The sequence below is a fragment of the Herpailurus yagouaroundi genome, unplaced genomic scaffold (assembly GCF_014898765.1).
Source record: "Herpailurus yagouaroundi ecotype Mexico unplaced genomic scaffold, PumYag 77, whole genome shotgun sequence".
Classification (NCBI taxonomy): domain Eukaryota; kingdom Metazoa; phylum Chordata; class Mammalia; order Carnivora; family Felidae; genus Herpailurus; species Herpailurus yagouaroundi.
The window spans coordinates 40,563,131-40,587,872 of NW_024412388.1; the positions used below are offsets into that span (position 1 = coordinate 40,563,131).

Sequence of the window (24,742 nt, forward strand, 5' to 3'; positions counted from 1 at the left end):
AATAAAATAAAATAAAATAAAATAAAATAAAATAAAATAAAATAAAACAAAACAATTAAGGCCCTACCATATGTTGTCTGATGGACTGATAAACAATAATTACTTTCTTTGACTTAAGCAAACAGCTGCTCCTGGATATCATCAATTTGTCAGGTACGATATTTTAAATGCTGAACATAATATATGTCTACCATATATGACAATCCTGCAAATTAAAGACAAACATGATTGCACAGATCACAAAATGGCCTCAGAGGGGTAGAATAACTTGTCTAAGATCACTGAACTACTAAGTGGCAAACCAGATTTTATTCCAAAAGCCATGGAGTTTTCAACTACATCACCTATCTGACCAATCCAAAGCTTTTTATGAATAAGAATCCCTGAAGATGACTGCTGGATCACCCCTTTAAAACTTTCAGATGTTCACGGTTCAGCTAGACAGATTAAGACAGTTATAAGCCAAACTGAATCATGAGGCTGAAGTTTCATTTACTGCCAACCAGAGTGCAAATCAAAAAAGCTTATTTATTCACAATCTGAGCTTTTTTTTTTTTTTTTTAAATCACTTATGTGCTAGAAAAGTCACAGAGCTTTAATTTGTGGCAGGTTGAAGCAAGCTTATTAAGAATGTTAGTTACCAAGTGCACATCCACTTGTCTGGACTAGCCCACTGCCACATTCTTGTAGCAGGGTTAAATAGCAGTTTAGTCAACTCATAAAAAAAAAAAAAAAAAAGCACACTGTTAAAAAGGAAGTGACTAATAACAATCTGGAACCAATGGAATCTTATAAGAGATGTGCAGGTCAAGATCAATTACCTACAAAACTCCTGTGTAAAGAGCTCAAAAACTGTGTTCTTTTCCTGGCCTTGCTGTATTATAGTCCTCAATTGATTTGGCAAGGTTGGTAAGGTTTCATGAAATAAACACCAACAGTAACAAATTCTGAGGCTTTCTGTTATGTACAAAAACACGAATGTTATCTTGCAAGCAAGTAGAGTTGGAAGAAACAAGGATGGCTGTTATAGATATGGCTTCATTTTAGATTCAGAAGATATTCAAGTTGGAAGGGTCTTTGAATTCATCAACTGCTGATATCCCAACAAGGAGACCACAGATCTTTAAGTCTCAGCTGAGTTCAGTGCTGCTGCCATACTATCCCCATCAAGCATCCCTTGCTCCATTCAAAGCTAGTAATGTGACTCTCCTGAGAGTTTATCAGCAGCCACTCTTAAACATCTTCTATCAGTAGCCCCATCATCCCCAGTAGACTCCAAATGAAAAGTAGTTCCTTCTCACAAGAGGATCTAGTCAAATAGTACTATTTAAGGGGAGAAACTGAGATGTAGAGAGGTAATGTTTTACCAAGTCAAACAGCTGCTTAATGATAGCATAAGCATGTTCTCTTGACTCTTAACCTGTTCTTCAAAGATGTTATAGCCAGTTGCCAAATACTATGTTTTGGTTTAATTATCCCAAATTTCTAAAAAAAAGACAAAAGTTTAGGAAATATATATAAATAAACTGTTCCTGACTTGTTTTTCTGTTTATTTATTTTAATCTACCACACACTGAAAAGATGTTTAACATGATTAATCATCAGAGAAATGCAAATCAAAACCATAATGAGATGTCATCTCACACCAGTCAGAAAGGTTAGTATCAAAAAGACAAAAAAAAAAAAAAAATAACAAGTATTGACAAGGAAGTGGAGAAAAGGGCACTGTTGGTGGGAATGTAAATTGGTATAGTTACTGTGGAAAACAATGCAGTTTCCTCAAAAACAAAAGCAACCCTAAAAACAGAAATACCATATGATTCAGTAATTCCATTTCTGGGTATTTACTTGAAAAAAATGAAAACACTAATTTGAAAAGATACATGTACTCAATGTTTACTGCAGCAATATTTACAATAGCCAAGATATAGAAACAACCCAAGTGTCCATAGATAGATGAATGGATAAAGGAGGTGCAGTAAATATACATACAATGGAATATTAGTCATAAAATAGAATGAAACCTTGCCATTCGTGACAACATGAATGGACCTAGAGGGTATTATACTAAGTGAAATAAATCAGAGAAAGATAAATACCATCAAATACCATATGATTTCACTTATATGTGGAAATCTAAAAAACAAAAAAACCAACAACAAAGAATAACAGACTCACAGAGAACAAACTAGTGGTTGCCAGCGGGGAAGGGAATAGGGAGATGGCTAAAATAGGTGAAGGGGATTAAACAGTACAAATCTACAGTTATGAAATAAGTAAATCATAGGGATGAAAAGTACTGCATAGGGAATATAGTCAATACTGTAATAACTTTGTATGGTGACAGACAGTAACTATACTTATCATGGTGGGCATTTTGTAATGTATATAATTGTCAAATCACTATGTTTTACACCTGAAACTAATATAATATTAAATGTCAACTATATTTCAATTAAAAATTAAAAAAAAAACAAAAAAGAGAAAGAAGGGATTTCAAATCAATAATGACTTGAGACTGATCTTTGAGGAAATGACTGTCAAAATAAATAGCATTTCCTAATGCATTTATGCATTTCCTAATGCATTAGTACGCAGAAATGCCTTAGTGAAGCTACTAATTTGTGGCATTCTTCGATAACCACACTCTAAACTATAAGCTGTATAAGCTGGCCATCTTCTTGGGTCCTCAGTGAACATCTGCAGAGGACAATTTTCAATTAAAATTGCATTACAATATTTTTTTATTTTGGTTCCATTTAACCCATAGTTAGTGTCATAAATTACACGTAAATATTCCCAAGATGTGAACTGTAGATTTGACAAGTTGTAAATTCCACATGACACACTTAATTTAAACTGTCTTTTTAATAAAGAATAAATTTATTAAAATTTTTGAAAATATTTAAAAAGCATGTTGGGATTCTTGAAAACAGAATCAACTGATGCTACTTTTTCACATTATAATTGTCCACCTTCACGCTTCCCTGAACTGGCTCCACATTATCCAGAGTTCTATCAAAGAGAGGTTGCTTGACACAAAAGCTTTAGTTTTTAAGTCTTCTATTGCATCCCATCTCCTAAAAACAGACTGCACCATAAGGAGATAAAGATTTGACCATTGTAATAGAATTAGCAAAATTTCCAAAAAGATGGACTTTTATAAACTAAATAACAACATTCTTGCATTTTATTATTTGATTCTAGTGAGTACATTAGAAGAGCTTCTGAAGTACTTCAGAATACTAGAGTATTTCTGAAGAGCATTAGGTTGTATAAGAATGTAGCCTATTAGACCAGCCTAATGTAGCCTAGTACATAATTTCTCTCATACCTATTTAGTTAAGAATGGTCAGGTTTACCTCTATAAAGATACTAGCTCACACAGACAGACAAGTTACTATTCGCAAGTCAACTTTAAGCAAAAGAAGCTATTTCAGTTGAATCAAGACTTCTGTTTTAAGAAAGTCACCTATTTTGCACAGGGGCAATAATCCATGCTGTGAATGAAAATGGCACTAGTTTCTTAGTTTCTATTTCTACGCTTGGTCATTTAATTGCTTATGAGCACCCTCTGGTGGGGGGCAGAAGAGAGAAAAGAACCTATTAAAAAACATTGCTTCTAACCCACAGGATGGGGGGGGGGCAAATAATCTGAAACGTGCAGAATTCTCTTGAACTTGCCCTTCTTCCCCATAATTATTTCAAAATTTAGAACTAGTTATTGAGTAAGTTATATGAACCATATAGTTACCCAGAGTCTATAACTTAATTATTCGATAAACATTTATGAAGTTCCCATTATGTCAGGTACTCAGATACAGATAACCTGGCCTTGGATCCTGGCTTTGATATTTTATACCATTTCCCAGGAAAGTTGCTTGATCTCATAAAAACCCACTTTTCTAATCTGAGTAATGGGAATAATATCTTTGTTGACAACATTAAAAAGATGATAAGTGAAAAAGTGCCAAGCCTAGTAGACTTAATTTTGCAACTAAAACAAAAACAAAAAGCACACACATTTGATCTTTGGCTCTTAGTCAGAAAAAAGGATTATCTAATAGGTGTTTTCAGATGCAATGCCCAATTATTTCTGTCTTTAAAAATTTAAGACTAGATGACAGTATTGGTATCAGATAGTTTAATAACACCTTATGTCAACTACATTTAACTTAATTGATATGTGTTCTGAACATACACAGAACAACCCAATGTATTACTTAAACTTTTCCATACCAAAGGTATTCAGAAGATGTTGACCAATATTTAATAAAATAAAATACTTTCTTCCTAGGTAAACAAACCAAGCTAATTTAGGGGTTTCTTATCTATTCTCAACAGCTAGTATGTCATTCTTCTAAGTATCGCCCAGTGAAGAGTATGTTTGTTTAGATATATTTTAGCTCTGAGTACATCTAAGAGCCCATCTCTGACATTCACTACCTGCTTATGATGGGAAATTTTTATGAGGATATTTTACAAGTGATGTCCAAAAGCGGAAACTCACTTCAGGTTTCCCATTTAATTCCTATAAGATGAACTGAACCAAGACTGAAGGAGAGGAAAACAGCCTGCGGGAGGATGGTGGAGGGGGAGAGGAAAGAAGTGTTGCTATCTGCTGCAGTGACTTTAGGAGACTAAGCCTACTAAGGACTCAGCTTAAATACATTTAACCAGCCTGTAAGCTACTTCTCTTCTATCACCACCATTAAAGCAAATCAAGTACTATTGTTCTTTTATGTCTTAAGGCTGCATGGTGCTCTTTTATGACTTTCTCCCATCAATGCTGCCTATGATAGGATTCCATGCGTATAAAAATATTGGAGGGCTAATACATTGAAAGAACACTGTATATAGATAAAAGGATGTGGATTAAAATCCCAACTCTGTGACTTTATTGTGACTTTGATCAACTCTCTTCTCTCAGTTTTATCACCTGTAAAACGAAAAAACATGGACTAGGTGATTTCTAAGTTCCTTTAGCTCACTCTGAACAAAAATTTCAAGGCCATTTCTGGCCCATTTTTCACGCTATTATCCCCATTCTTTTTTATACTGTATACATATTTGCTCACTGAACCAAAAATATGCCTTGCACTTGCCTACTCCTAGATTTTGCTCATGCCATGACTTTTGCCTGGGTTTCCATCCCCATTTTCTTCTACCTGTCTCATAGGTATGCTTGGATCATAAGAGAAAAAGTAAGTGAAAGCACTTTGTCAACTCTCAGTTCAATCTCCTCCTGAAAGCCCCTACTATAACCTCCTAATTTCAAAATTTTCTGTTCTCTAAAACACCTGGTATCTCTAAAAAAAAATTTTTTTTAAAGTAAGCTCTACGCTCAACATGGGACTTGAACCCAAGACGTCAAGATTAAAAGGCATACACTCCACTGAATGAGCCAGCCAGGTGCCCCATAAAACACCTGGTATCTTTTGGTAATCAATCATACCTAGTAAAAATTTGACAACTCTTCCAGAAATAAACATTTTTAGTCAGCTAGTTCCTGAGGGGAGGAGTACAATCCCAGGTGAGAGCTGAGTAGGAGGAGGCAGTGGGGATTTTAGCAACAGAGGTCTCACATGGGTAGGTCAGGATCTGGGTTAAAGAGGTGAAAGCTTGGCCCAGGAATTGGACCTGACTGAAGGAAGGGCCAAATATCTAGGAATCAAAACTCTGTTATCCTACATTTATGGAAGTTTGTCCAGGCCTTAGCCCTGTAAGACATTTCTGTATTGGGGAAGAGGTAGCCCTAAGAAAGTTATCAACACCACTTCAATGGATGCAATGGATTGGTGAGCCTGCTGTTCTAGGAGGCAAAAGGGAGAGGAAGTGTCTCAATGAATAAAAAAGGAATTCTGCCCCCCCCCCAAATGTATTCCCAAGTCTCCTAAATCATTTACACCTGTGACAGGGAAGTTTCTGAGGAAACCTGTATCACTGTAAGATAATTTCTTTGGTAGTCATTGTTATTATGCTTCCTTGGAGAAGTATAAAAGCAGAGTATGAACTTGGACTCCAAAGTTACACTGCCAGTGTTTGAAATCCTATGTCTGCTGGCTAATAGCTGTATGACTTTAGACAACTCCCCCATCTTCTCAGTTCCTCAATTCCCTCCTCTGTAAAGTTTCTAACTTATAAGGTTGTTGTGAGGATTAAAGAGTGGGGTGTGTGTGTGTGTGTGTCCATATATACATATGGTAGGGATTTTGCTATATACCTCTGGGGAGTAGCAAACAGATAATACTAAATTTGTCTTAAGTAGAGTGCACAATATGACATTATTCATTCACTTAACTAATAGTGAGCATCCATGAGGAAATCAGCTGAGTGCTAGGGATACAGCCAATGGTGAACAGTTTCCGTTTTGATGAAGTTAATAATCACTGGTTTGTGAATAAAGTATGCACCATGTTAGCTGTATTTTATCCTGCTATATCTAATCTTTGTTACTGCCTTAGTGAATGTACCTGGCATAGTTTACCAAGTCCTATTCAGAAAAAAAAAGGTTCTTATTTTTCACTCAAGTTCACAAACCTAATAAATAACAGCAGAGTCAGGACTAAGATGTTCATTCTTAGCTTTTTTTTTAAAATGACATCACCTCCACTGTAAATGTGAACTAACCTGGCTAGCTTGTTAAACTTTTAATTTATTGGGTGTGGGAACATTGTAAAGTTAAATTATGAAAAAATTTCCAAAGTCTCTAGATGCCATTAGATTACCTGAAATCATAACTATATTTAATATATTTCAAGGTGTAGAAAGGCAATGAAAGAAATAAAGAGAGCAGTATATATTGTAATATTTCATCTGTTTTTTGCATGGCTAGTTTCTATAGCCTGGACATTTGTAGAGAAAAATTACACTTGAAATCTTCTATACTTCCCAGGTTAGGGAAACATAATCATTAGGTCATTTGAATTATTTTGTAAGTAAGTTAAAGTATACTTAAAAAAAAAATACTACTGTTAAAGAAAATGGTTGGTGCTTGGAGAACAGACTGGAAAAAATGCTTATCAAATCTCTCACTCAAGAAATACAGGACTTTTGCACCTCTCCAAGGACATGCATATAGCACTGTGGCTATGGTGACCTGCAGTCCACTCAGGTCCTTCACATGTTGTCTTGCTTCATACGGGCCAGTCCAATACTATGAACATTTTTTAAAGTAACTGAAAACCAAACTTTCAAACATTTTTCTAACTGTCAAAGTATCTTTTCCCAGAAGATAATGTAATTCTCTATACAATATTTGAGATTTCACACTATAATGGCTTTACAAACAAAAAGCATGAAAAAAACTTTTGTTACCAAAACTACTTAAATACCAAAAAGAAACCACATGTTAAAATAAAAACAAATGCATGTCTTCCAACAATTTATATTTTGTGATAATTGTTGTTATTGAATAATTAGGCTTATGAAAAGATCTCCTGAAAGGTATTTAACAGTTTATGTTAAATGGGTAAGAAAAAAAATCTATCTTGGGTGCAGTGTGTTCAGGTTATAAAAGCACAAGTGCTTATTTTATCTCCCCACAAAGTGTTGCTGAGATAATTACTGCTGACAGCTTTATTCAAGGTTCATTTCACTTCTTCTGCTATTTTTCTCTGGTTAGAAGTTCAACAGAGCCCATGGGAAGCCACACCCCTCACACCTGTTAGGCTTCTTCATGTTACGGAGGGCCAGTATGGACATGTCACTTCAAATTAGCATTGTACCAGGGCACTAACTGTGACAATTACTTATCACAGGTTTAACTAAAAAAAAAAAAAAAAAAAAAAAAAAAAGTTTCTAATTCAACCACAAAAACAGTGTCACAGAATGTAATCTAAACCTGTAAAAGCAGGTTGCATAAAGAACATTCAGAAGCTCAAGAAAAGGTTCCCAGGGTCGAGCTTTGTGCTATATCTGAATTATTCAGGAATATTCTGCAACTGAACATTTCCCTTTAAAACAAAACAAAACCAAAAAAGGTAAACATGGAAGAGCCAGCAATTACACTTTAACAGTAGGCCTCTCCAAATTTTCTTCATAGTTCTCTCCCAAGCTTGAATATGTGATTCATTTTGTTAATTGTTTTGTCATATAACGAATTCGATAATGAAATTTCCAGCTAAAGCAAAGCAGCTACTTCCAGATTTACCAAAGGAAAGACAAAGCTTTATAACCAGGTAGGAAGGAGGTATTCTTCTCTCCTAATATTTGTTTTTTTTCCCCATTTATAAAGCAGAAAATTATAACTAGAGGGCAGACATTAACAAAAAACAAAAAAAAAGAAAAAGGAAAAACCTCATTCTTAAGTGTGTTTTAAGCTAGTTATTATAAGCCTCTCTGTTTCAAGTGCAAAATAATCTCAGAATTATGCCACCTCTGAAAGACCTGGGATGGTTGGCGGTGGTTTATATGGACTGCTGTGAGGCTAATTGTGGATCTTGAGTTAATTACTCTCTCTTAATAGGGGATTTAAAAAATAAATAAAATGAGCTTTTCCTCCATTTTTACCTCAGTTTGTATTCAAGGAAACACTGAATGATGATGGCTAAACTCTGAATACTTCATTATTTGCTGCTGTTATTTAGATAAAGATCTACAAAGTCCAGGAAATAAATATGTCCACACCATAATCAATGCTGATATACACTAACAAAACAAAAATGAATGGATCTATATTTGCCACAACATGCTCAACTTGCCCAGTGTCCATTACCTGGTCAAAGTTAAAAGTTCAATGTTGTTTCACAAACACAAACACACATACACACCAACAACCTGGCTGAAAGATATAAGCCAGAGCCTGTGGAAACTAGCTTTGAAACAGAATCTAGAAGTATTAAACACTCATGAAAAGCAAAGGACAAAATAATGACTCTGAGCAGGAATTCAGCAGGAGAAAGTTAATTGCTTGTTTATTGGAAATGACATCCATTGAAGAATCCTTTGGAATTCTGGCATGGCAACACAATTTCAGTATCTTAATAGTTCCACAAAAATTTAAAACCATCATACACATGGATAGTGCATTAGAAATGCAAAATTTTTCTCAAGCCAAAATACAGAAGGGGTAACTTATAAAAAAACAAAAACCCTCAAGATACTTTTCTTCATCTTCTCTAACATTTAGAAAGTTATTTATTAACAAAGGTATATAAAGTCAACACGAAATATTGATGATAATCCTTTGCTTTATAATCACAACATATTCACAGAGAATCAAGATAAAATCTTTGGTTAGAAGGAGCTTTTACTTCAAGCTGGCTCCTCATTTTAAATTTGATAAAGAGGTTCTGCTGGTGGAAAAACCTCATTATTTTCGAGAGCTACAGTATTAATCAGTGGTGACTTCAGCTCATTATAATGACAGAATCTTCAGATATGCAGGGATACATCTCAGGCCTGCTTTGTATGCATAAAGAGTACCAAGAAGCCATTTGGCACATGTCTAGTCAATAGTGGGATGCCATTTACCCCACAACACTGTGGAACTCTTTGGATAGCAAACATAGGAGCTGTGGATATTTTTCCAGCAGCATCTAATTCCTTGGCAAAACTCAGGCAGTCATGCTAACAGCTTTGGACATAGTGCTGCTGTGCATCTTGTCGTGGCTTTTCCTCCTGGGAAAAATAGTGTCTAAATTAACTATATGAAGTTAGGCACAGCACCATAAATGCTACCTAGAAACCAGAAAAAAAAAAAAAAAAGAGAGAGAGAGAGAGAGAGGGAGAGAATTTCACCTTGCTGGTTAATCCATGCTTGGCCTATTCCAGCCATGTGATTCTTCTTCTGCTCAACTCCCATTCCCTTATTGTGAACTTGGAGAATTCTTGGTTTGTGATTCTTTCAACTTTACCTATGTCTCTGTTTAGGTATTTGATCCTAAGGCCCTTAAGGATTCAGCCTGAATCTTATATTCTCAGTTTTAGCCTCCATAGGGCTTAGAAGGTTTCTTTGATAGGTCAGTCATATAATAAATGTCTATTACTTTAATTTAAATGAGTACTTTGCCTACTTTCCTTGCCAAGATAAAATATGAAAGATCGTTGTAATTTTTAGAGAAATACAAAATCTGCCTAGGGGAAAAAAAATGCCTGGGAACCACTCCAAAGTGAGATAAGAAATACTAAACACTATCATCAGAGTGCCGATTGACCTCTGGGTCTGAGTGAAAAGTATAAGGCCCAAAAGGATTCTGACCTAAGATAGCAGGTTAAATTTGATTCAGTAGTAACTGATAACCTAAAACCACCAGTCAAAATAAGCAAAATATAGACCACTCAAATTCAACATCAACATAATTTGAATTTAAACTTTTTTATTTATTTTTAAAAATTTTTTTTAACGTTTTATTTATTTTTGAGACAGAGAGAGACAGAGAATGAACAGGGGAGGGGCAGAGAGAGAGGGAGACACAGAATCGGAAGCAGGCTCCAGGCTCTGAGCCACCAGCCCAGAGCCCGATGCGGGGCTCGAACTCATAGACCGCGAGATCATGACCTGAGCTGAAGTCAGACGCCTAACCAACTGCGCCACCCAGGCGCCCCATAAACTTTTTTTATTTTTTGATAAAATATACTAGTTTCTTTCATATTTAATGTTTCTGTGTAATTATTTTTGCATTCTAATACATTTCATCTCTGTGGATTTCATGGGAATTAGAGTATTCAAATGTCATTTGCACTCCCAATTTGTAAAATATGATGACTCAAATTTATGAGGATGCATAATGTAGCTAGTAAGAATGTTTTCAGATTGGTATAAAACCTATCTAGTAATGTATACCATATATAAAGATACTCTATTACACTGTAAATTACATCTCACATAGGAATAAAAATACATTAGCATTATTTTACTATCATAGTTTTTAAAAAGGACTCACACTCATAAACACAAGAACCGGTAAGTTCTCTAGATCTCTCTAGATACATGTGCATATATTTAGTTACTGGTTCACTGGGTTCTTGTATACACCAAAGAATAATCTTTTGTATTAAATGGGAAAACCCTCAAATCCAATAATCTTTCAAAAACATTTTGACACATGATAAAATAATGCCTTATTCCTAAGTCAAGCATGTTTTTGTGGGCAAATTCATACCTGCAGCACTTATTTATGTTAATGCCAAAAACCAGTATAAAATGAAAGCTATGCTAAAGTGTTAACTCTGTAAGAAGTAATCATTTTTGTGTGCTAATTTTAAGTCTTATTTTCCAAAAATTAATCAACCTGTAACTTTGAGCTGAATAAATTTACTGAAAAGTATTCCAGTAAAGAAAAAACAAAAGAAAGAAAGAAAGAACCATTAATGTCAGTATAGCAAAACTTTTTAGTGAATTTTTTTTCCCCAGAAGCTAGGAATAGATCATTTTATACATTACTTTAATCAACATATAGTAATGTCAAAAATATTCCTTCAAAGCAAAACAAAATTTCTAGAGATCTCTCAGCAAAGTGGGAGCAAGAAATAAGGAAAGCTTTATTTTTTGAAGGACACTAGTAAGGTTGACATTCAGAAGTTCTGTATTATTTGAAATTTACCTATTTTTAGTTGATCCATTTCATTTGCTAAAGACTTACGCATCAGAATTGTATAGAATCAAATAATTTGAGAGTTGGGGGTGGGAAAGATGATGGAGAGAAAGGGAGAGGATTCCAATATTTGTAAGGCATCTACTGTGCATCACTTTATTTTTTTTTTTTCAACGTTTATTTATTTTTGGGACAGAGAGAGACAGAGCATGAACGGGGGAGGGGCAGAGAGAGAGGGAGACACAGAATCGGAAACAGGCCCCAGGCTCCGAGCCATCAGCCCAGAGCCCGACGCGGGGCTCGAACTCGCGGACCGCGAGATCGTGACCTGGCTGAAGTCGGACGCTTAACCGACTGCGCCACCTAGGCGCCCCGACTGTGCATCACTTTAAATTCCTCCCCCAACTTTCCATTAACATAGGTTTCTTTTTAAAAAATTCTTTATTTAGAGAGAGAGAGAGAAGCCAAGTGGGGGAGAGGAGCAGAGGGATATAAAGAGAGAGAGAATCTTAAGCAGGTTCCACACTCAGCGTGGAGCCAGACATGGGGCTCGATGCCACGACCCTGGGATCATGACCTGAGCTGAAAAATCAAGAGTCAGATGCTCAACGGACTAAGCCACACAGGCGCCCCTAACATAGGGTTCTATGAGGTAGGTACTATTACCCTGTTTCAGGAAACAGAAGTCCTGACAGACTATTTGCTCCTGGTGGGATTGAGATTTCATTCTAATTCAAGTTGTTCTGATTCTAGAACATATATCTGTTCACCCATATGAAAAAACTAACTTCTATTTAGCCAGGCAACCCATATTCACTAACTCATTCTATCCTAAAGCTGCTAATATTCCCACATAGCAGATGAGGAAACACAGACTTCGTAAAATTAGTAAATCTGTCGAAAGCTACTTCAAAATCTTCTAATTACATGGTCATATGTATATTTTCTAATATAACTCATTTGTCTGCTAAGTAAACCAAAGTCCAGAGGACTTATGTGACTTGCCCAAGGTTAAACTGGTGGCAAGTTCAGAGCAGAGACTATGAGCTGGGCCCGTGCCCTTCAATATATCATATTCTTCTTTTCATACTTTGTCATTCAAGATACTCCCACATTTCATCACCACCTAATCCAAGAGCTTCCTAAATGATGTCATATGAAATGTTCCCCAGCTAAAATGACACTGAAACTTATTTGACAGAATAAAAATAACATCATTCAAACTTAACTTTTTACAATTTCCTAATACTAAAACTTTTACTTACTTATACCTTGGGAGAAAGGCTATATAGGCTTTGGCTATAGCCAGTCCTGGGTAAAGTCCACTTAGGAAAGGAGGATAATGAAAGCATCCTCTTGTTTTGCTAACCTGGGAAGCATTGACTAAGGTTGGTTCTTAGGGGCTTGAGAACCAGTAGGCTGCCATTTAGGACACATAAAGACAGCTAAGGAGTAAGTGACAGTGATTAATTCTCTACCAGGGTGGGATGCCCTTGGGGATACTGTAAGAAGAGAATATGGCTCCTCTGGGCAACCTTTGATAGTATAGCTACGTATATCTGGAAGGAGTGGTAGTCACATTTGGGCCCAAATGGGAGGCAGCCTCAATTTTCTTGTAGACTCTATCCTTTCCCCCCAAATCCTCTTCTAGGACCTCATCATCTTGGACTCAGTAACTCCATATTGTACCCTACTCTACACCTTAAGCTCATTAATATCATCTTCTCCCACATCATGACTGTACTGCTCTTACCACCTCCCAACTACACTGAGTCTATATTGCGTTAATTCCCTCAGAGCCTAAAGCCTCAACTAGCTCAATAGATATATGAAGTCTGAACCAACCCCTACGAAGTAAAGAGCAGTTGAAGACTCTGCTAAATTATATTCTTTTATTTTTATTGTAGTATTTGACGGAAAATGTTCCATTTTGACTGTATTTGGGAAATTTTCAGAAATTTTGGCCCAGGTTGAAAAACTTCTCACAGATAGGAAGATAAATGGCCAAACAGAAAGGCCATGTGGTTCCATGGGAGGCATTCTGGTAGACAAGTCAGCAGAATGGGATTCTAGTCCAAACTCTAAAACTTTATCACTTTCAAGTGTTCTTGACAAAGTCATTTACCTCTCTGAATCTCAGTTTCTTTATTTGTAAGAGAAAAACAGTAACTCTTGCATGATTAAAAGATTATGAAAGAAAAATGAGTTAGTCTATGTGAAATGACTTTAAAACCAAAAAACAGATGAATGGTTTATTCCTTTGACATTTACTAGGCTCATTCTATGCACCATCTGACTCAGCATTATTTCAACTTTAACTTTTCATATGTATTCACCTTGATTCCCTTATAGGATCTCAAAGTAAAACTCAAGTGCCATACAGTAAGCAGACATGTAATAAAAAATCTGACTATTAAGCTGATGTTGATGATACAATAAGAACCCTAATTAGTCAAAGTCAAATGCATTGTAACTCATCCCTGTACACAGCACCAAGATCCTAGAGCTGGCCTTAGTCTTAACAACAATAATAGAAGGAATCCACTACACAGCATGAATTTGACCCCACACATCTTTTTACTTTAAAGTCTGACCATTCCTCATTTCTCCTAGTCACTCTTCTTTAGTTACCTTGTCACTAAATATCAAGTATGTATCTATAGATAAAGAGAAGAGTATTGCTGCTTTTGAGGGATCCACAAACAAACAGTTAAATGCATTTACACGTAAGTGTAAGTAACTAATTTTATTACCAAAATGGTTAAGTCTCTTCATAGGAGAATAAGAGGAGGAAATGCCTAACTTCGTCTGAAGACTTCAAGGGAAAATGTCACAAAGAAGTGCCGTTGAATCTTAACAGGATAATTTGATTACGGACTAGGCCACAAGGAATGCAAGCACCTTAGAAGAAGAAAGGAAATGATATAAACAATGGCAAAATGGCAAGAAAGAAGGCAACACATTTAAGAAACAAGTAACTTAATGTTATTGGAGGACAGGTAAGGTACAAAATAGTCAGAGATACAGGTAGAAGGGGGAATGAATAAGTCAGATCATGAAGGGTTATATATGCCCCATATAAGCTCCCATTAGACATTATCCTATAGGCAATGGGAAACCACAGAGAGATTTGAAGCAAGGGAATAATATGAGGCAAATGAATTTAACAAAAAAAATTATACTACAGAAGGAAAGACAGACTAGGGGATGCAAGAAAAGGAGAACTGAAATAGAGAAACCAGGAAAAAATGATAAGAGCCTTAAATAAACTATGGCAGGAATGTTAGAATGACAGGGGGGACAGATCAACAGAACAAAAGAATGAAAACTAAAACCACAATAATTCTTGCCATTTGTTTACATAATTCCAGTATCACAGCAAAATTTAATAATTATTAAATTATTGATCACTGTCACTTGCCCCTTGGCTGTCTTCATGTGTCCTAAATGGCAGCCTACTGGTTCTCAAGCCAGCCGCTAGGAACCAACTTTAGTGAATGCCTCCTGGGTTGGCAAAACAAGAGGATGCTTTCATTATCCTCCTTTCCTAAGCAGACTTCACCCAAAGGCTCAAAGATGATACATTAGAAGAACTCAAAGAAGACCACTGTAGCTAAAAAACAAGAGGTATTATAATATAACACAACACTAAAGTAGTAAGCAGATATCAGAATATGCAGGGCCTGGTGGGTTATGTAATGATTATGGTCTTTATTTGGGAAGATTAAACAGAGAGATTATTTGAGCAGACATATATACTTTTTAAAAAGAAATTATCCTGATGTAGTATGAAGTGCAGACTGAAGGGAAGTGAGAGTGGATATGAGGGCCCAGTCTGTAGCCTTTTGCAATAGTCCAGATTCAAGAAGTTGGTATCTTGTAACAGGGTGGTGGCAGTGGAAATGGATAGAAGTGAATGAGTAAGAGATATATAGGTGCTAAAATTGACAGGAATTGAATATATGAATAAAGTCAGCAAGGGAGACAGAGGTATCAAGAATAACTTCTATCTGATTTGTGAAACTGGATAGACAGTGATGCCATTTATGGAATCAGGGAACTTTAGAGGGGGACCAAGTATGGTCAGGAAAAAATAAAAATTCAATTTTGGATACAATGAATTTAAGGTATATGGGACCTCTAAGTGGAGATGTTAAGAAGGCTTTTCTGGAACTGACATGGGAGGACTGGGCTAGAAATATAAATTTGTTGACCATCATCACATGAATGACAATTTAACCTACAGGTATGATAAGAATGCCTAGGGAGAACTTATGAGACAGAATGAGTACACAGAACTATGCCCTAATGACCTCAAGTATTTACTAATTGGGTAGAGAGGATGAACATCCAAAGGCGACATTAAATGAAGGAGCAGAGACAGGGAAAAGCCAGGAGAGTATGGTATCCTGGGAGGCAGAGGATGAGTATTACAGGAAGGAGGAGTTTTCAGTAGAATCTAATGCTGCTGAGAAGTAGCATTGAAAATAGCTCAGCAGTGGAAATTACCCAAATGCTTGTTCCATCAATATTAAAACAGATGAATAATGTGGAACATCCACATAATGGGATATTATAAACCAATGAAAATGAATCAAGTATAGCTACATATAAGAATACAGATCAGGCAACCGACAGAATGGGAGAAGATATTTGCAAATGACGTATCAGATAAAGGGTTAGTATCCAAAATCTATAAAGAACTTACTAAACTCAACACCCAAAAAAACAAATAATCCAGTGAAGAAATGGGCAAAAGACATGAATAGACACTTCTCCAAAGAAGACATCCAGATGGCCAATTGTCACATGAAAAAAATGCTCAACATCACTCATCATCAGGGAAATACAAATCAAACCACAGTGAGATACCACCTTACACCTGTCAGAATGGCTAACATTAACAACTCAGGCAACAACAGATGTTGGCAAGGATGCAGAGAAAGAGGATCTCTTTTGCATTGTTGGTGGCAATGCAAGCTGGTGCAGCCACTCTGGAAAACAGTATGGAGGTTCCTCAAAAAACTCAAAATAGAACTACCGTACGACCCAGCAATTGCACTACTAGGCATTTATCCACGGGATACAGGTGTGCTGTTTCGAAGGGACACATGCACCCCCATGTTTATAGCAGCACTATCAATAACAGCCAAAGTATGGAAAGAGCTCAAATGTCCATCGATGGATGAATGGATAAAGAAAATGTGGTATACATATATACAATGGAGTATTTCTCAGCCATCAAAAAGAATGAGATCTTGCCATTTGCAACTACGTGGATAGAACTGGAGGGTATTATGCTAAGTGAAATCAGTCAGAGAAAGACAAATATCATATGACTTCACTCATATGAAGACTTTAAGAGACAAAACCGATGAACATGAGGGAAGGGAAATAAAAATAATATAAAAACAGGGAGGGGGAGCAAAAAGAAGAGACTCATAAATATGGAGAACAAACTGAGGGTTACTAGAGGGGTTGTGGGAGGGGGGATGGGCTAAATGGATAAGGGGCATTAAGGAATCTACTCCTGAAATCATTGTTTCACTATATGCTAACTAATTTGGAGGTAAATTAAAAAAAAAAAACAAAAAGAATATGGATCAATCTCATAAACATATGGTTGAAAAAAAAGAAAGGGGAAAGCAAGGAATGAATAAAGGAGACAAACAGTATATACTATATGATTCCATTTATATATGTTGAAAACCAGACAAAACTGATTTAGGGTCTTATTTTTGGACGAAGGGGACCTGAGAGGGCCTTCTGGAATACTGCAAATGTTCTCTTCCTGCTTATGTGAAGGTACTTTATGAAAATTCATCAAGCTGTACATTTATCATTTATACACCTTTCTGAATGAATGTATTTCAATTCAAAGGTTTTTTTCTCCAATACTCTTAAGAAGTCAAGTATAGCTACAATGAGAATTTGGAGGCCTACTTGGTTTGACAATATGGCAGTCAATGGTACCTTGAGGAAAGCTATTCCAGGGGAGAAATGGGTTGAAAGCCAGAGTAGAGTGAGGTGAGAAATCAGTGGAAGAGAAAAAAATATAGATGATAATTACAGATAACTCTTTGAATTTTAGCCACAAAGACTAGGAAAGTAGTAAAGTCTGAGAGAATTTGTTTTTGTATGTTTACATGGATTTGTTTTATGGTGTGTATATGTGTGTTTGATGAGAGGCTTTTTGTGCTTAAACGTGGATAGAATATCCAGCACAATGTGATTCATTAAAATACTAAAGAGATCATTGATAATGTATAGTTGTGAGAAGACAGATGGGAATGGGGAACAGAGCACAGGTAAAGAGATGATCTTATACTCAGCTTGGACTAGAAACAAGGTTTTCTGACTTCCAAACCCAGTGCTCTTTTTCTATACAGTTACCTGATTTGAAAGTGTGGGATTAGGCTAGTGGCAATATTCTAATGTTCAGTTGTAAAGGAGCTTCCAGGTTTTAATCCTGTCTCTGTGGACTTGGACAAGTTTTTAAATAACTACTCATAGTATCTTTCATGTTAAAAATGAGAACGTGAACATTTAATATCACTTCTGGAGTTTTATGGATGAATTGGTAAATCCTCAGCTAGTAGTGTTAAAAGATGCAAAAGGCTAGAATGAGGATACCTTCTCCTTGAATGTTAAAAGCTTGTGGGTAAAGTTGCCAATTATCTATAAATCAACGAATCTAAATGAAAAAGAATTGGCAGATATGATACACACGGTGGTCACGTTTCACAGTAAATTATAGAAAGACCTAGTTTCCACTCCACCTCACATTCCATAGAAGTAGAATTATTGCCACAATGAATGTAGCATGCTCATCCATGAGCTGCTACACAGTGAACATTGTATCATGGTGAAGAACATAAATGACAGATACTTTTACAGATGTCCTGTATTTCATCCACCTGTGCTATTACGAGAGGTATACAATGTGATAAGGCCATGAACTCTATTCTATTCTACTTGGGCTCAAATACCACTGCCACTGACTACTTATGAGATCAAATGAGTATGTCTCAGTTTGCTCATGTGTAAAATGGGGTAAACAATAATTACCCCATTGGATTGTTAGAAAGATTGAACTATATTATTATATATATTACTAACACTAATATCTTGTGTATAGTACTTTTATTTTTATTTATTTATTTATTTTTTATTTATATATGAAATTTATTGTCAAATTGGTTTCCATACAACACCCAGTGCTAATCCCAAAAGGTGCCCTCCTCAATACCCATCACCCACCCTCTCCTCCCTCCCACCCCCCATCAACCCTCAGTTTGCTCTCAGTTCTCAACAGTCTCTTATGCTTTGGCTCTCTCCCACTCTAACCTCTTTTTTTTTTTTCCTTCCCCTCCCCCATGGGTTCCTGTTAAGTTTCTCAGGATCCACATAAGAGTGAAACCATATGGTATCTGTCTTTCTCTGTATGGCTTATTTCACTTAGCATCACACTCTCCAGTTCCATCCACGTTGCTACAAAAGGCCATATTTCATTTTAAAGTACTATCTAATGTTATCATTATTCCCAGAAAGACAGGTCTAAGATGAGCTGAAGGCAAAGGGACTAATCTTATGGGGACAAAACAGATTCTTTAAGGAAAATATCTGAATGCTTATAACAGGTGAGGTTGGAGAACTACTATGTAGGGAAGGAAAAATAAGAACTTGAGATTTAGGGAATCCCTTATGGTACAGTGGAAAGAGGTTGTAGAGTCAAACCTGGACCAGGATCCCCTTTCTACCAGTTCTTCTGTGTGTTGTTGCACAAGTTCCTAAACCACTCTGAGCCTCAGTTCCTTCATGGAAGGAGCTGTGTAAATAAAGGAATAATAACATCTACCTTTAAGGATTGATTAATGGGCATTTTAGGGATAAAACATATAAAGCCCCAGCAAAATGCTTAGAAGAAAGTAGGATAGATGAATATTGTTCCAGTTGTTACTATTTTTATTAATAACAACAAGAATAATAATTAGAGAGGTGAAGAGAAATGGTTATATTTCATCTAGACTTTTCTTTCTTTTTTTTACTTCCTTGGGTCATGTCATAAATGTATTCTATTTTTAGCTATAACTTTTTTTTTTTTTAATTAAGTAACCCCCCCACAGGGCACCTGGATGGCTCAGTTGGTTGAATGGCCAACTTTGGCTCAGGTCAGCCCCACGTCAGGCTCTGTGCTGACAGCTCGGAGCCTGAAGCCTGCTTCGGATTCTGTGCCTCCCTCTCTCTCTCTCTCTGCTCCAACCCACTCGCATTCTGTCTCTGTCTCTCTCAAAAATAAATAAACATTAAATTAAGTAACCCCTATGCCCAACGTAGGGCTCGAACTCAAAACTCCAAGATCATGAGTCACATGCTCTACCAACCGAGCCAGCCAGGTGCCTCAATTGTAACATATGTTGTATCAAAATAACTAAACATCAATTTTTGAAAGTTAATTTAGTTCTCACTGAAAAACTGATGTCACACTGCAAAAGGCTAATTTTCATTAAATTATTTTTGAGTTTATAATCATCTGAAAATACATAAACATCATAATGAAATTTTTGTTTCTGAATTCAGGGAACAAGTGATCCTGTTAGTAAAAAGAAACAATTCCCTGAATAATCATTTTTAAACATGGAATCTTTACATTTTTCAAGAGACTGTTATACACTTTCCCCCTATCCTAAAGGTTTCATTTTTCTGGTTTGTTTTGGTTTTTCTTTTAGTAACAATTATCAGCTTATATTTATCAGTTCTAAAACAGTGGATAACTAAATTTTGAGAGAGATTCCTAAATGGATAACCACAGAACAGAAAAGTTTATGATAGCACTGGGGTGGCTCAGTTGGTTGAGTGTCCATTTCTTGGTTTCAACCTAGGTCATGGTCTCATAGTTTGTGGATTCAAGCCCTACGTGGGGCTCCATGCTGACAGAGTGGAGCCTGCTTGCGATTCTTTCTCTCTCCCTTTCTCTGTCCTTCCCCTGCTTGCACGTGTGCTTTCTCTCTCTCTCTCTCAAAATAAATAAACTTAAAAAAAAAAGAAAAGCATATCATAAATAATACAACTCTTACAAATCTCTCTTCTTTTACTTAATTTACTGAAGCAGATGATTAAGATAACTGCGGAAGTAAGAAATGCAATGAACACCATGGGGTAACACACTGTTAATAAAGGTCTATTAAATATCATTTGAAAATGTCATATTTATTTGTCACTAGTCTGAAGGTTACCCTTTTTTGTCTGAATTACAAATATTTGAATTTTATGACAGATGAGTTTACATCTGCTCTAAATGAGACTGAAAGGTTAGAAACAAGTAACACAAATCAGATCTGCAGCTTTTCAATTGCACAACTAATCCAAGATAACCAATGAGATGATTTAGGTCAAATTTCTCTTCTGAGTCCTCATTCATGTGTTATCCATATGCTTGTTCACCTAGAATGATTCACTAGCATTTTACAAATCAGGGAATACATCTGTTCTTTTTCATGTCTTCAGATTCTCCAGTTACCTCTCTATTCAGCTCATTCTGCTTGCTTCCTGTTTAACTGTGAAATTACATTTAAATTTTAGGGGTAAGATATTTAAGTACTTCATACTTTCCTTCAGATTTGCATGGTTTAATTTGGGTTACTGTTCTTGCTTCTTCTTGGTGTTTTTTGTTTGTTTTTGCCTCTTTTCAGTAGTATCAACTACACAGATGGTGGTTTCCAGCTCTCACGGTTCTTCATACTTACCCACTGTTACAGGAGTTCTTCCAGAATTAAGACTACTAACTCTCCTAGCTTCTGGAGTGTAGGGGAAAAAGATGGCTTCTTAGGATACCTATGCTTTCTCCAGATAAGATTCTATTTTCTCCAGTTATTTCTTGAACTGCCCATCCTTCTCCCATACCACAATGCTCTACTATCAGTGTTTTCTTATGAATTTGAAGCACTTTATATAAGCTGGTATTTATAAAACATTCATTTTTAATTATTCCACTGCTGAGAATACTGAAAAGAAATTAAAATAACCCTAAGAAAGTGTTCAAATACAGCTATTTGCCTTTAAACAGCAAGATGTTGAAGTAATGGTTTCAAATGAGAAAATGATACACAAATAAAAGATAACTTCTGAATTTTGAGATGGAACAGCTAGCATGGTTCACCAGCAATTTACAAGTCAGGTGCATTTACTTATTAAGCAAATGTCTAACTATATAATCACTAATAGCTTAAAATATCCAAATTAATTTGTTACATAAACTTGGAGAACATGTATTGGTTTTTTTAAGTTTTATTTGTAGTATCAGTCCTGTATTTTCTAACCTGTCATAATTAATTCAGTCCTCTTGCACTTTGAAATCTCCACAATAATAAGAACTTTATCAGGCTGGTGTTGGTATGAAGTGGCACAACAAACTGAAATCCCACCGGGAGCAGTCCACAGACTTCTCTTCTAAGCAGCAGAAAGCTGTTATCATTTTCTGAATTACAGGAACTATAAAAGGACACTCTACTCAAGCTGCCGCTGAATGTCACCTGAAAAGCAATCACAAAAGGGCTCTGTCTTGGCTTATCTCTGAGCTCTGTCACTACGGCAACCAGCAGGGAATAAGTATCTGTGGGTCTATGAATTTCAGAATCCCATAAAAGCCAGGGCTAAAAAGGCATGTGCAGCCTCTCAGAGATTGACTGCATTAATACATTAGCAAATACTGTGAAACACTGGATAAATGTCAGCAATTATGGAAAAAGCGTCTAATAACGATATTCGTTGCCTGTCAAACCCCCGTGAGGTTTGATATGTAACTGCCACTCAAAGCTGTCTGTAATTTTATCTCTTTTATACATCTGAATCCACAGCATTCAAATTTGTACTTTGAAAGTAATAAACTGTAAAGCAGTTCATTCCGTGTTGATCACAGCTGTCAACAAACATACAACAAAAGAACAAAAAGACTCATTGGCTGTGGGAACGATCACTACCAACAATCTCTTGTAGATGATTACCAAAAAAACCCTTACATACTATACATGTAGAATAGTAAACAACGTCATGATGTGGAATAGCAATTGATAGGACTATTGATTAAGTCACCTTGAGCTCAAAAAGCTACTTACCATGCAAAAATTTTCATTTTAAGCCTTATCTTTCCGTTGGAAAATTTATAAGAATGTAGCCAATTGAACACAGTTGCAAACATCCCTTTTCTTTACACATCAAAAAATGACATGGAATCTCTGTTAGCTCCAAAACAGGTTACAACGCTATCCTCACCACTTTTCTCAAACAGAGAATTATAGGCAATTGATTACATCTAAAACCCAAGAGTCTAAAGGCACAACTTAACAAACTGGGAACACTATTCTTCAGATTCATATTTCCATTGCTCAAGAAAATGACTTATTAAGAAATCTTATCACATATGTTACAGCTGTTCAAATACAATAGACAGCATGTTAACTTGCAAACACAAATGCCGGAGATTAAGTAGTGCACATATGTATTCTAAACAACCTTCGTTTCTCAGTTAGAGAATGGGGTCAGGTACAAGAGTTCTAATAAGACCTTTCTCAGTTACAGAGGAAAAGAGCTTGGTTTCTTGAAAAAGGGCAGCGGAGCCTCTGAAGAAAGCAGTAATATGTACTGGAATACTTGGCTATCAGTTATTTATTGCGATTTAGAGCCAATCACTTGACTTTTCAGAGTTACATTTAATATAAATACAAGAAACATTTACTGTTTATTTTGTGCTAGGGACTCTACTAGGTACTTAAGACACAGAGATGAATAAGATCGGCCTCTTGTCCTCAAAGAGTTCATAGTCTTATAGAGAGAAAAGTATATGTAAACAAATAAGTTATTACAACTACTCTTTATAAGAGCTAGTTAGAAGAAAGAAGTGGTTTGAAATAGCACTGAGGAAAATTTACAATAATATCAACTGTATTCCATTGTGTACTATTTTTATCAAAAATTATTTACTTATAATCTGCTACTTGGCTCAAATGAGATCATATATATGAAATGTTTGTAAACTAAAAATCACTATATGAATGTCTCTTAATGTCCTCAACTACCAGCATATGGCTACTATTCAAGAACACACATATATGCAAACCAAAGTGCTACAATGAAAATCTAAAATTCACTTACTTTCAAAAACACATAAATGCTACCCAAATAAAGGAAAATGAAGACAAATTTTCTGTTTCTGCTTTTTATGGAATAAGTGTTAAGCTTCAAACCAGTATGAGTACAATTCTGGAAAAAATCTGACTGGATATTTAAAAATTGAAATTATCTGGAGAAACATGGAACACGGAAGAAATAGCATGGTACAAAAGAAGGTACATGGCATCAGGGAGGGAGCAGATTTGGAGTTGAATACTGATTCTGCATTTTGCCTTCTCATCTATCAATTATGGTTTTAAATCAACATATTCATCATCATCTATTTTTTTAAGTTTTTTAATGTTTTATTTATTTTTGAGACAAAGAGAGGCAGAGCATGTGCGGGGGAGGCACAGAGAGAGAGGGAGACACAGAATCCAAAGCAGGCTCCAGGCTCTGAGCTGTCAGCACAGAGCCTGACGTGGGCTCGAACTAACAAACTGTGAGATCATGACCTAAGCCAAAGTCAGATGCTTAACCAACTGAGCCACCCAGGCACCCCTCATCATAATCTACTATTAAAAATAAAACTTAATGAGGCCCAGTCACCTATAATAAAATGCACCCATTTTTTAAAGTATTTTTTAAAGTTTATTTTGAGAGAGAGTGTAAGTGTGAGTGGGGGAGGGGCAAAGAGAGAATTCTGCATTGACAGCATGGAGCCCCACTTGGGGCTCGAACCCACAAACCACGAGATCATGACCCCAAAACAAAGAATCCAACCGACTGAGCCACCCAGGCACCCCAAAATGCACCCATTTTAAAGTGTACAGTTTAAGGAGTTTCGATATATATATATATTTGTAACCACCACCGCCACAATCAAAATATCAAAAATTTCTATCACCCCCCCCAATTTCCTAGTATTATTTAGTTAAGACTTTTTTTTTTTAATGTTTATGCATTTTTAGAGAGAAAGACAGCATAAGCGGGGAGGGGCAGAGAGAGAGGGAGACGCAGAATCTGAAGCAGGCTCCAGGCTCTGAGTGGGACTCGAACCCACAAACCACGAGATCATGACCTCAGCTGAAGTCAGA

The 24,742-nt window shown here is 36.1% G+C and overlaps 1 protein-coding gene and 1 long non-coding RNA gene across 4 annotated transcripts in view; both read right to left on the minus strand.

Moving 5' to 3' along the window:
- Window positions 1–24,742, minus strand: part of FAF1 (Fas associated factor 1) — a 529,666-nt gene that overhangs the window by 180,109 nt on the left and 324,815 nt on the right. The window lies entirely within an intron of this gene.
- LOC121027104 (uncharacterized) lies at window positions 20,620–24,046 on the minus strand. Its single transcript, XR_005788562.1, has 2 exons — window positions 22,652–24,046; window positions 20,620–22,069 (listed from the first exon to the last, which is right to left on the minus strand). It is a non-coding gene; the product is annotated as an uncharacterized LOC121027104 (long non-coding RNA).